Below are 13,103 nucleotides of genomic sequence, written 5' to 3' on the forward strand. Positions count from 1 at the left end.
GGAGACAATGTAGGTTCAATGATACGACTTTGAGGGGAACACAGGTGCAGAGGGACTTTGGGGTTCAAGTGCATAATTCTCTGAAGGTGACCAGGCAAGTTGAAACAGTTGGTACCCTACTGAGTTTTCCTTTGTTAGTGAATGAATGTGGGGACAAGCATGGACTTTGAGTCTCCCTTGAGCAACGCAGCAGTTGTCAGAGAATATGCAGTAATGCACCTCTGCCTTCCGTGCAGTGCTGCAACAGGGAGTTATTGACATGCAGAATACAATGTAGCAAGTGGCAGCTTTGTGGCATTCTACAGGAAAGCTCCGAAGCCCCTAGGAGAAAGCAGAAACAAAGTGGCTAATGTCATCAAGTTCGCAATTATAGGAGACTGACTCTGCTGGACTTCAAATTATGTAATTATTTGGAAAATGCAGTGAAAGAATGCTTCATCCACATCAGAGACACAGCTCTCCTGCAGAACAGGGGATATATAGCTGTGAGGTTCGCCATGCAGCAGGAAAGTCTGAGTAAGCAACCTCCTCTTAATGAGTTGGTCTGTATTCCCATTCCCACCAGGATCTCAGAGTAGCATTTCCAGCCACAGTGTTGTTGGATGTGGCTCTGGCTGTTGCAGAGACATTACATCCTCCCACAACTAGAGATCTAGACCACGATCATCACAAAAGAGTTATATCGCCCCCATTCTCATTCGGGAGTGCTTCAACACAATGGGAAGCTGCAAATAAGGCAAGCAACCACGTAGATTCAAAACAGAGTAGAACACTTAACACAATGTACACAGCACAAATTTAATGACATATTTTTATTTCATATTTGTCTGGCTGTTCGGGTTATTGGCATCAGCCGTGGTAACATTATAAGTGCTAGTACAAGACAGAAAGAGCGCAATGCCGCTATGTGCTGAGAATGTGTGTCATATTCATGGTCACCATGTTGGTTTTCACTACACAATCTAGAAAAGATCGTTATTCAGTTTCACTCCACACTTCGGTCTGTACATCAACTCCCTCTCTGTGTGTCTCTTTTTTTTTGCCTCAGCAGGAAGGGCTGCTCTCCATATGTCTCGCACCATCTCTTCAGAGTGGCCCAGACAATGGAAACATTAAGTATGCCTAAGGTGTGCTGCACCGTAACGCTGGCGATGACTTGGCCTCGTAACAAAAGCATGTTGCTTCTGTAAGGGGTTCTTGATGGCCTCACAAAGAGTAATCCTGATCTCTCACAAGTCATCCATCTGTCCTTTTGGCTTCTGTGCACTCTGAGTTGTTGAGAATGAATCAACAATTTGATCTGCAGTTTTTAAAAAAGATGCTTGGGAATCATCTGTGCTGAGCCATAGGAAATCCACGACCAATCTTTAAAGCTGGCATTTCTTTTTTCAGCCTTTTATGTTTGTTTCCCCCCGGCTAACACCAGTGAAGGGATATTGAGCCTGCAGCTCAAGTTAAAGTCTACACAACTATTTGTTTTCATAGACAGGAAGAGCGGAGTTTTGTCATGGCATACTGTTCCTGACAACAGAACCAGAAGTGTGTGCCACTTCTGTTGGCTTGTCTTTTCCCGTTTCCACACGACCACAATTAAAATTTGGAGCGCCGGCGGAGTGGCTAGGAAACGTGCTCCCGCAGTGCGGATGTTTTTTAGGGGTGGAACCTGCTGTCAGTTGACAATGCTGCAGCTACAGGTGGACTATAAAAGAGCCTCCTGGCCAATCATGCAAGCTCTTCATCACGGCCAGTACTTTCCTGCTCAACTCCGTTGCCATTAATGTCAGACGTATTGGGAGCACAAAGGTGGCCCTGGTATTTTTCAAGTTTAAACTTCACTTGTAAATATTTCACATTATATTGGTTTAATTTTATTTGTGATGGTATCGTTGTTATTCATTGGGACTAGCTCAGTCAGAGGGCTAAATGTTTTGGTATGCCTCATGGTTGGCATGTGATGATGGTTACAGGGGAGTTAGGGGCATTTCTTTATAGCGGAAGAAACAATGCTGTGCTTTTTTGTTCACTCTGTATTGAATGTATGTATCACTGCCAGTATTGTACTTGCTATTCTATGGGACATGGCTGAATTTGCAGGCTCAGCTGGCTTTCTTTTCTATGCATTGTAAAGAAGATTGTCTGAGATCTCGACGGGGATAATTCAAAAGTTGTAGGTGAACTCAAAGCGTTCTGCCAGTCAACACGCTGAGATGGACCCACATTTGGACCGTACTGACCCTACCCTTTAGATTCCTCATTTTCTTACCTTCATTGATTGTTCCCCTATTCCCCACCATACTCACGATGCCAGGCCCTTCCCTCTTCCACTCATTGATGCGTACAACCCCATCAAGACTGACTCACCCTTGCCAGTTCCAAGCCTTCATGCAAACTGCCGTTCTCCTGCTCTTCTCTCGAGTGCCATAGAGTTCAATAAGGAAAACAAAACCAATTGGCAGACACCAATTTTAAACAAACCTGAACCAGCTGCCATGTGATTCTCATGCACCACTGACTTTACCTTCAACATAGGACTTTATTTTAAAAAGTTTTACACGAATGGGTATTCATGACCTGCAAATATATCAAAAGTAGGAACTCACCACAAAGGAATATAAGGCCTCACATACTGCAAACGTAATCTCGGCACCTCAATTAAAATTTCACATCCCATCTAACTCCACATTTCCCACACTTGCTGACTCCCAAAAATCCTTTATCTGCTACTGCTGGACATATGGAAGGCTGTGACTAACAAAATGCTCACTACCTATGCTCCTAACTTCTTTCCTGTTCTGAGGCATTTAAATATCTCAAACATGCGTCCACATTATGAAGAAGCAGTGCATAGACGCATAGAATCCCTGCAGTGCAGAAGGAGGCCATTTGGCCCATTGAGCCTGCACTGACCTTCTGAAGGAGCACCGTCTATCTAAGCCCCTCCCCTGACCTATCCCTGTAACCCCACCAAACCTGCACATCTTTGGACACCAAGGGACAATTTACATGGCCAATCCACGTAACATGCACATCTTTGGGCTGTGGGAGGAAACCGGAGCACCCGGAGGAAACCCACGCAGTCACGGGGAGAAAGTGCAAACTCCAAGACCAGAATTGAACCCGGGAACTGACGCCGTGAGGCAGCAGGGCTAACCATTGTGCCACCTTGCCGCCCAATTGAGGCACCTGCCGTGGGTGGCAGGGAGGAAACTCAGTGCAGTGCCTTGCATGACACAAGTAAAGTTCACCTGAAGATTTGCAAACTGTTAGCAAAATACTGCAATCAGGAGATCAGCCATCAAAATGTTAACTTACACTGAAGAATCTTTGCATTATTAAATACCCGGGCCACACAGGCATCCCTTGCACAGTGTTGCAAATCTAGGGAAACATAGTCCATGTCATTATAGTTCAACCACCTATTCTAAAGGGTGGGAAAAGGGGAGGAGATTAATTATGTGTAACCGGACCCAACCCAGATCCCAGCAGCTCATGTAAATGGCCCTGTACAGGAATCCTGCTGCTCCTGTCCAGCATTAAGATGGGTGAGTGCATGAAAATCTGTCCTATAATCGTAAAGTGGGTTAACTGATGCAGTATGGCAGCTGAAAAAGGCGAGGGGGGCGATCTATGAACATGGAGAGAAGGCCAGCAGAATGCTTGTACAGCAGCTTAGGAAGAGGGAGGCAGCTGGGGAGATAGGGAAAGTAAAGGACGGAGATGGGAACCTGGTTGGTGATTCAGTAGGGGTGAATAAGGCGTTTAGGGATTTCTACAGCAGGCTGTACAGGTCGGAAACCCCTGCGGGGCCGGAGGGAATGAGGCACTTCTTGGAGGGGCTGAATTTCCCAAAGGTGGACGGGGAGCGGGTAGAAGGGCTGGGGGCCCCGATCGGGTTGGAAGAGATAGTGGAGGGTCTGAAGACCATGAAGCCGGGTAAGGCCCCGGTACCTAGTGAAGTTCTATAAAAAGTTCTCTGGGGTATTGGGGCCGTTGTTGATGAGGATGTTCAATGAGGCAAGGGAAAGAGGGGTGTTGTCCCTGACGATGTCACAGGCAATGATTTCGCTGATTCTTAAGTGGGACAAGAACCCGGAGCTGTATGGGTCCTACAGGCCGATCTCCCTGTTAAATGTGGATGCCAAGTCGCTGGCCAAAATCTTGTCCTCCAGGATTGAGGATTGTGTTCCGGCCGTTATTGGGGAGGACCAGACGGGGTTTGTTAAGGACAGGCAGTTGGTGGCCAATGTAAGAAGGGTGTTAAATGTGATCATGATGCTCTCGGAAGGTAGGGAGGTGGAGGTAGTGATCGCAATGGATGCAGAAAAGGCTTTTGATAGGGTAGAATGGGACTATCTGTGGGAGATACTGGGATGGTTCGGATTCGGGCAGGGCTTTATTGATTGGGTCAGGTTACTGTGTCAGGCTCCTGTGGCAAGTGTACGGACGAATAGGACAACATCGGACTATTTTAGACTGCACTGGGGGATGAGACAGGGATGCCCCCTCTCCCCACTGTTTGCACTGGCTATAGAGCCGTTGGCAATTGCTCTGAGAGACTCGAGGGGCTGGAGAGGACTGGTCCGGGGGGATGGAGCACAGGATTTCGCTGTATGCGGATGACCTGCTTCTGCACGTTTCGTACCCAATAGAGGGGATGGAAGAAATCATGAGGGCTCTAGGGGAATTTGGCAGGTTTTTGGGGTATAAGCTTATATGGGAAAGAGTGGGATGTTTGTGGTCCAGGCGAGGGGACAGGAGAGGCGACTGGGAGAGCTGCCGTTTAGATTAGTAAAGGGAAGCTTTAGGTACCTCGGCATCCAAGTGGCGCGGGAATGGGACCGGCTGCATAAATTGAATCTGGCCCGGCTGGTGGACCAAACGAAGGACGATTTTCGGAGAAGGGACGCGCTTCCGTTGTCTCTGGCTGGGAGGGTGCAAACGGTGAAGAAGACGGTCCTCCCGAGATTCCTATTCGTATTTCAGTGTTTTCCCATCTTTACTCCGCGGTGCTTTTTTAAGTGGGTCAACAGAGTGATCACGGGCTTCGTCTGGGCGGGCAAGACCCCGCGAGTAAGGAAGGTAATGCTTGAGCGGAGTCGGGGAGAGGCTGGTGCTGCCAAATTTTAGCAACTATTACTGGGCGGCTAATGTAGCCATGATCAGGAAGTGGGTGGTGGGGGAGGGGTTGGCATGGGTGCGCATGGAGGCGGCTTCATGCAAGGGCACCAGTTTGGGGGCGTTGGTAACTGCGCCTCTGCCGTTCCCGCCGGCACGGTACTCCACCAGTCCAGTGGTGGTCGCGGCCCTGAGAGTTTGGGGCCAGTGGAGGCGGCATGTGGGAGCATCGGTCCGGGCCACAATCTGTGATAATCACCGGTTTGCCCCGGGGAGTATGGACGGGGGGTCCCGGTTATGGCGGAGAGCGGGGATTGAGAGGATGGGGATGTGTTCATAGAGCGGAGCTTTCCGAGTATGAGGGCATTGGAGGAAAAGTTTGGGTTGGCGAGGGGAAACAAATTCAAGTATCTGCAGGCGCGGGACTTCCTTCGTAAACAGGTGTCAACCTTCCCGCTCCTGCCGCTAAGGGGGATTCAGGACAGGGTAATTTCCAGAGGGTGGGGAGGGAAGGAGAGCGTATCGGACATTTATAAGGAGTTTATGGGGTCGGAGGATACGCAGACCGAGGAGCTGAAGCGTAAGTGGGAGGAGGAGCTGGGACGTGAGGTAGAGGATGGTCTATGGGCAGACGCGTTGAGTAGAGTCAACACGTCTGCAACATGTGGCAGGCTCAGCCTGATACAATTTAAGGTTGTTCACCGGGTTCACATGACAGTGGCCCGGATGAGCAGATTCTTTGGGGTGGAGGACAGGTGCGCAAAATGTGCGGGAGGACCAGCAAACCATGTTCACATGTTCTGGGCATGCCCGAAGCTTAGGGGATTTTGGCAGGGGTTTGCGGACGTCATATCCACGGTGTTAAAAACAAGGGTGGCGCTGAGTCCAGAGGTGGCGATTTTCGGGGTGTCAGAAGAACCGGGAATCCAGGAGAAGAAAGAGGCAGACGTTCTGGCCTTTGCTTCCCTGGTAGTCCGGAGACGGATACTATTAGCATGGAGGGACTCAAAGCCCCTGAAGTCAGAGACCTGGCTATCGGACATGGCTAGCTTTCTCTGTTTGGAGAACTCGCCTTGAGAGGGTCACCGTTAGGGTTCACCTGGAGGTGGCAACCGTTTGTCGACTTCTTTGCGGGAAAGTAATCATCAGTAGATGGGGGGGGGGGGGGCGGTGGAGTAGTTTAGATTAGAGTAGGGGGTCAATAAGGGTGGGACCTGTACGAGAGGTAAATGGTTTTTGCACTATGTTTATGGTTTCATGTATATTGTTTATTTTGTTGTTGTTACTATACCGAAAATACCTCAATAAAATGTTTATTAAAAAAAAAACTGATGCAGTATGAAACCTTAGCCTGCTGCCACGTCATGTTCATTCCAGGCCCCTTGAGGCTGGCCACTCATTTATGCTTTCAGTTTGACACACTGTGGGCAAGGAAGCAGATTTTAATACCATAATGAAAAAGCTTCTCGGACATCGGTGGTTGCTTTATCACCATAATTCAAGCATGAGTTAAAACGAAAGCAGAGAAACCACGAAACCTGCGGTAACCAGCTTTCTCCAACAACTTGGTTGTGCATTGGGACCGGCATGAGAAGACTGTTGGTGCAGTGGATGCACCCGATGCACCTTTAATGATCTAGTCACCCGTGAGACAAATATACACATAGTGATGACTAATCAAATAATTTCAAGGCTATTGGGTCACAGGTCAATGGAATCAGGCCTGCTGCCCACATTGACCAACCACCAATCATGGTGCCACTTGTAAAATTTGGTGATGATTTACAACTTGATTCAAAATTATTGAGAGAACCAAGAAAATCAAAGCATGCCTAACCAACATCCATTAGGGATTGTAATTAATTGTTTGAGCATTTTTACAGAAGTTGATTTTGAAAGCAGGAATAGAAAATGTAAGTGATTGTCCACTGCGTAGTTTCAATGTGATGGTAGTCTTGAGAAAACAGAAGCACTTATGACGCATCATGGATATCTTCCAGTTACTATGGAAACTGTTGTGGATGAAGAGTCTAAGAGAGATGAGTTTGGGAAAAACAATCCAATTCCAAATGCTATTTTAATTGGGTCAAGATCAATAGAAGCTGAAATGAGTAACAAGAAACAACTGCTAGATCAGATACCAAGAAAGCAGGCCTTTGAGGCCCATTTTCACCATAGTTCCTCCCCCATTTGGCTGCATGCCCTGTTCGAGATGTTCCTGCTTTTAGGGATAGTGTCTGGACCATTAAAATTCACCACTAATGAGTAAGTTTGGGTCCCTTTGGATGGTGAGTAGTTTAAAGAAGCTCTGGTTGACTCTGGTGATCAGGTGGTGCAGGATACGATATAGGAGCAGAATTAGGCCATTCGGCCCATCGAGTCTGCTCTGCCATTCTATCATGGCTGATATGTTCCTCATCTGTTACCTATAATGCTACAGACTAAGAGCTGGATTGCAAAATCAGCCAGAGCATCTCCACCCGAGAACACATGACCTAGGAGCGGGAGTCGCAATTTAGCATCCCGAGCCTAAACACCTTCAATGTGATCATGGCTGATCCCATCCTGGCCACAACTCCACTGTCCTGCCCGTTCTCCATAACCTTGCACCCCATTATCATTAAAAATCTGTCTAACTACTCCTTAAATTTACTCACTGTCCCTGCATCCACCGTACCCTGCGGTAATGAATTCCACAGATTCACAACCCTTTGGGAGAAGTAGTTTATCCTCAAATCTGTTTCAAATTTGCTACCTCTTATTCTATGATTATGACCTCTTGTTTTAGAATGCCCCATAAGAGGAAGCATCAGGTCCACGTCTACTTAATCCATGCCTTTGGTATTCCTCAAATAGATCACTCCTCATTCTTCTAAACTCTAGAGCGTATAGGCCTAAACTGTTCAATTTCTCCTCATATGACAAACCCCTCATCTCTAGAATCAATCTAATGAACCTCCTCTGAACTGCCTCCAATGCCATTACATCTTTCCTCAAATAAGGGGACCAAAACTGTGCACAATACTCCTTAGATTGAATAAGAATTAACTATGATTAATTACACCTGCACTCTGAGCTATCTCTCTCTACCTCTGGTCGCTAGTCAGTATACGCACGAAGAGGCGGGAACTCGGCTTTAGTCTGTCTTTTACACCCCTTTCTAGTGCTGCCATCTAGTGATCACTTAGCTGTTATGTCTATACATTAACCCCTTGTATACATATAGATATGCAGATCACTACACTGACCTTTCCAATCTATGGCCTCTGCAGTTGCTTCTCGTTGTACTGCTAAATAAGGAGTACTGCAAAACTGGATGTTACATTCATGCTGCTTCATTCCTTGAAAGATGACTTGCCCTGTTCCGCACACATCATTGGAATTCCCAAGTCTCCCTAGTGCTTCAATCCCTGTCTTAGATGGAATAAATTAATGTGGAAGTGAAGACAATTCTGAGTTAATCTGCAAATTTCATATTAATTATTATTTAATATGAAAAAAAACATTGTTAATATTGGACTTGTAAGTTTTTGTCTGTTGCAATTTTTACGGCGAGGAACAATTTTAGGGGCGCTTTATCATCTGCTTTACTAAGAACAGCTCACAGATTTATTACTCCTTAATGTACAATCAGCAAATGTGCTCGCTCTAAAATACAGGCAATATTAAACCCATCGTAATGGACCTCAATGTGTCTTCTGAGTCTATTGTGTTTATTTTACCCAGGTGTATGGTGCATAATTAATCAGAAAGGCGTCCTTACTGTCTCAATTCCTCTACCATATGATGGATTTCCCCACTGCTTCTCCAGCAAGTGCTGTAATTACTTCATCTCAAAGGCACACCAGCAAGGAGTGCCCTGTGACATTTTTGTTCGTTCCGACATTAAAACATTGATGAGGCTAAACTGAATTATCCCGGTATCAGTAATATAGCATCACCTCCCAGAAGCCCCAGCTTTCTTTGTGTGGTTGGCATCCTTTTAATTGTGACAAAATGCACTTTCACTGTCCTATAACTACTAGATTCTCAGTACAGAGAATGAGGTGGACTAGGCACAATCTGAGCTTGTACACAAAGTGCCAATTCCTCTTTCACTCATATCCTATTTCAATAAATGAGGAAGAGATTCGGATACTAACAGGCTGAAATTGTATTGATCATTATCAATGTGTTAATGTTTCACGTACTTATATAAATATTTTCACTTTCTAATTTAACCAAGTAGTGAACTCATGCAAAATGGTTGGATGAATGAAGTTCAGTGGTTTACATAAGAACGTAAGAACTAGGAGCATGAGTAGGCCATCTGGCCCCTCGAGCCTGCTCCACCATTAAATAAGATCATGGCTGATCGTTTTATGGATTCTGTTCCACTTACCCACCCACTCACCATGACCCTTAATTCCTTTACTGTTCAAAAATCGCTCTATCTTTGCCTTAAAAACATTCAGTGAGGTAGCCTCAACTGCTTCACTGGGCAGGGTATTCTACAGATTCACAACCCTTTGGGTGAAGAAGTTCCTCCTCACCTCAGTCCTAAATCTGCTTCCCTTTATTTTGAGGCTATGCTCCCTCGTTCTAGTTTCACCCGCCAGTGCAAACAATCTCCCTGCTTTTATAAAACCAAATTACTGCAGATGCTGGAATATGAAATCAAAAGTGAAAATGCTGGAAAATCTCAGCAGCTCTGGCAGCATCTGTAGGGAGACAAAAGAGCTAATGTTTCGAGTCCAGATGACCCTTTGTCAAAGCTATGTATTCAATTGAATACATACTTTGGTACTGTCTTCACAAAAGTGGACTCAAATCAGATACCAGAAATGTTAGAGAACGAAAGGTTTAGTGAGAGGGAAGAACTTTGGGAGATCTACATTAGTAGAGAAATGGTGCTGGGAAAATTGATGGGATTGAAGGCAGATAAATCCCCAGGGCCTGATAATCTGCACCCAGAGTGCCTAAGGAGATGGCTCTGGAAATCGTGGATGCATCGTTGGTCATCTTCTGGGATTCTATAGATTCTGGAACTGTCCCCGCAGTTTGGAGGGTAGCTCACGTCACTCCGATATTCAAAAAAGAAGGTAGAGAGAAAGCAGGGAATTATAGACAAGTAAACAAAACATCGGTAGTGGGGAAAATGCTTGAATCCATTATAGCGGAACATTTAAAAAGCAGTGGCAGGATCCGTCAGAGTCAGCATGGATTTATGAAGGGGAAATCTTGCTTTATAAATCTGTTGGAATTCTTTAACGATGTAACCAGTACAGTTGACAAGGAGGAGCCAGTCGATGCGGTATATTTGGCCCGGGATTCTCCGACCCTGCGCCGGGTCGGAGAATCCCTGGGGGGGGGGGGGGGGGGGGGGGGGCGCGAATCCCGCCCCGCCGACACGACGCTGGCTGCCCTATTCTCCGGTGCCGTTGTTCGGGTGCCAGTGGGATTCCCGCCACGCCAGTCGGGGACCGTTGACAGCGGCCCCCCGGCGATTCTCCGGGCCCCGGTGGGCCGTGTGGCCGTAATGTTTTGCCCAGTCCCGCCGGCGTGAATTACTCACCTTCCACACGGCAGGACCTGGCAGGTAAGTGTGTGGACGCGGTCCTGGGGGGATGGGGGACGGGGGGGGATCCGACCCGGGGGCGGCCCACGGTGTCCTGGTCCGCCATCGGAGCCTACCGACCTGCGGGCGGGCTGGTTCCGTGGGGGGCCTTCTTTCCTCTGCGCCAGGCCCCTGTAGTGCTCCGTCATATTGCCCGGGGACCTGCGCAGAGAAGGAAACCTCCGCGCATGCGCGGAAATACGCTGGCCGGTCCGCGCATGCGCGAACTCATGCCGACCCTTCGATGCCGGCTGGAGCTCCGGGAACAACTCCGGCAGCAGCCTAGCCCCCTAGAAAGGTGAGAATACCTTACTTTCGGGGGCCGTTGATGCCGGAGTCGTTGGCTCCGGTTTCCCGCCGGCGTAGGGACATAGCGCCATTTTTAGAGAACCCACCCTTGGGACTTTCAGAAGGCGTTTGAAGTCCTGCATAAGGGATTATTATGCAAAATTAAAGCGCTTGGGATTGGGGGAAGTATATTGAGGTGGATAGAAAACTGGTTGGTAGAGAGGAAACAAAGAGTAGGAAATAATGGGTCCTTTTCAAATTGGCAGGCAGTAACTAGTGGGGTGTCATAGGGATCAGGGCTGGAACCCCAGCTATTCACAATATATATTAATGATTTGGATGTGGGAACAAAATGTAACACCTCAAAGTTTGTAGATGATACCAAGTTGAGTGGGAGGGTGAACTGTGATGAGGTGCAGGGATCCGACAGCATGATCTGGACAGGTTGGGCGAGTGGGTAAATCAGTAAAATGTGGATAAGTATGAGATTACCCACTTTGAAAGCAAAACCAGGAAGGCAGATTACTACCTGAATGGTTGTAAATTGGGGGAGGGAAGTGTGCCACGGGATCTGGGTTGTGCACCAGTCGCTTAAGGTAAGCATGCAGGTGCAGTAGGTGGTAAAGAAGGCTAATGGTATGTTGGCCTTCATTGTGAGAGGTTTCGAGTACAGAAGCAGGGATGTGTTGCTGCAATTATGCAGGGCCTTGGTGAGGCCAAATCTAGAATATTGTGTGCAGTTTTGGTCTCCTTTTCTGAGGAAGGATGTTTTTGCTCTCGAGGGAGTGCAGCAAAGGTTTATCAGACTCATTCCAGGCGTGGTGGGACCATCATATGAGGAGACATTGACTACGTTAGGATTGTTCTTCCTGGAGTTTAGAAGAATGAGGGGGGATCTCATAGAGACTATAACATTCTAACAGGACTAGACGCAGGGAAGATGATCCCAATGATGGGTGTGTCCAGAACCAGGGGTCACAGTCTGAGGTTTCAGGGTAAACCATTTCGGACAGAGATGAGGAGACATTTCTTCACCCAGGGTGATGAGCCTGTGGAATTCATTACCACAGGAAGTAGTTGATGCTAAAACATTGAATATATTCAAGAGGCGGCTAGATATAGCATTTGGGGAAAATAGGATGAAAGGCTACGGGGAGAAAGCAGGATTAGGCTATTGAGTTGGATGATCAGCCATGATCGTGATGAATGGCCAAGCAGGCTCGAAGGACCGAAGGGCCTCCTCCTGCTCCTATTTTCTATGTATCTATAATTTTTTTTTTTAAGGGGCAATTTAGCCAATCCACCTAACCTGCACATCTTTGGGTTGTGGTAGTGAAACCCATGCAGACACGGGGAGAATGCGCAAACTCCACACGGACAGAGACACAAGGCTGGGATTCGAACCTGGGCCCTCAGCACCGCAGCCCCAGTGTTAACCATTGCACCACATGCTGCCCCTTATGTATCTATGATAATAGGTACAAGCACTGTCCCCACTATAGAATTTACCTAACTGGCCTATAGTTATGCACCTTTTGTCTACCTCCTTTTTTAAACAATGGTGTCATATTTGCTGTTTTCCAATCTGCCTGAACCATCCCAGACTCCAGCGAATTTTGGTAAATTACGATGAGCGCATTTGCTATTTCCCCTGCCACCTCTTTTCGTACCCTGGGATTCATTCCATCAGGGCGAGGAGACTTGGCTACCATTAGCCCCATTATCTACCTCCTTAGTGATAATGATTATTTCTAGGTCCTCACCTGCCACAGCCTCCTTGCCAACAATCTGCGTGGGCATGTTATTTGTGTCTTCCACTGTGAAAACTGACACAACATACCTGTTCAATGCCTCGCCCATTTCCTCATTTCTCAATATTAAATCCCCCTTCTCATCCTCGAAAGGACTAATGTTGACCTTAGCCACTCTTTTTCGTCTTATATATTTGGAGAAACGTTTGCTATCCAATTTATATTCTGAGCTAGTTTTATGGGGCTGGTTTAGCACAGTGGGCTAAATTGCTGGCTTGTAAAGCAGACCAAGGCCAGCAGCGTGGGTTCAATTCCCCTACCAGCCTCCCTGAACAGGCGCTGGAATGTGGTGA

The sequence above is a fragment of the Scyliorhinus torazame genome, chromosome 1 (genome assembly GCF_047496885.1).
Source record: "Scyliorhinus torazame isolate Kashiwa2021f chromosome 1, sScyTor2.1, whole genome shotgun sequence".
In the NCBI taxonomy this organism is placed as follows: Eukaryota; Metazoa; Chordata; class Chondrichthyes; order Carcharhiniformes; family Scyliorhinidae; genus Scyliorhinus; species Scyliorhinus torazame.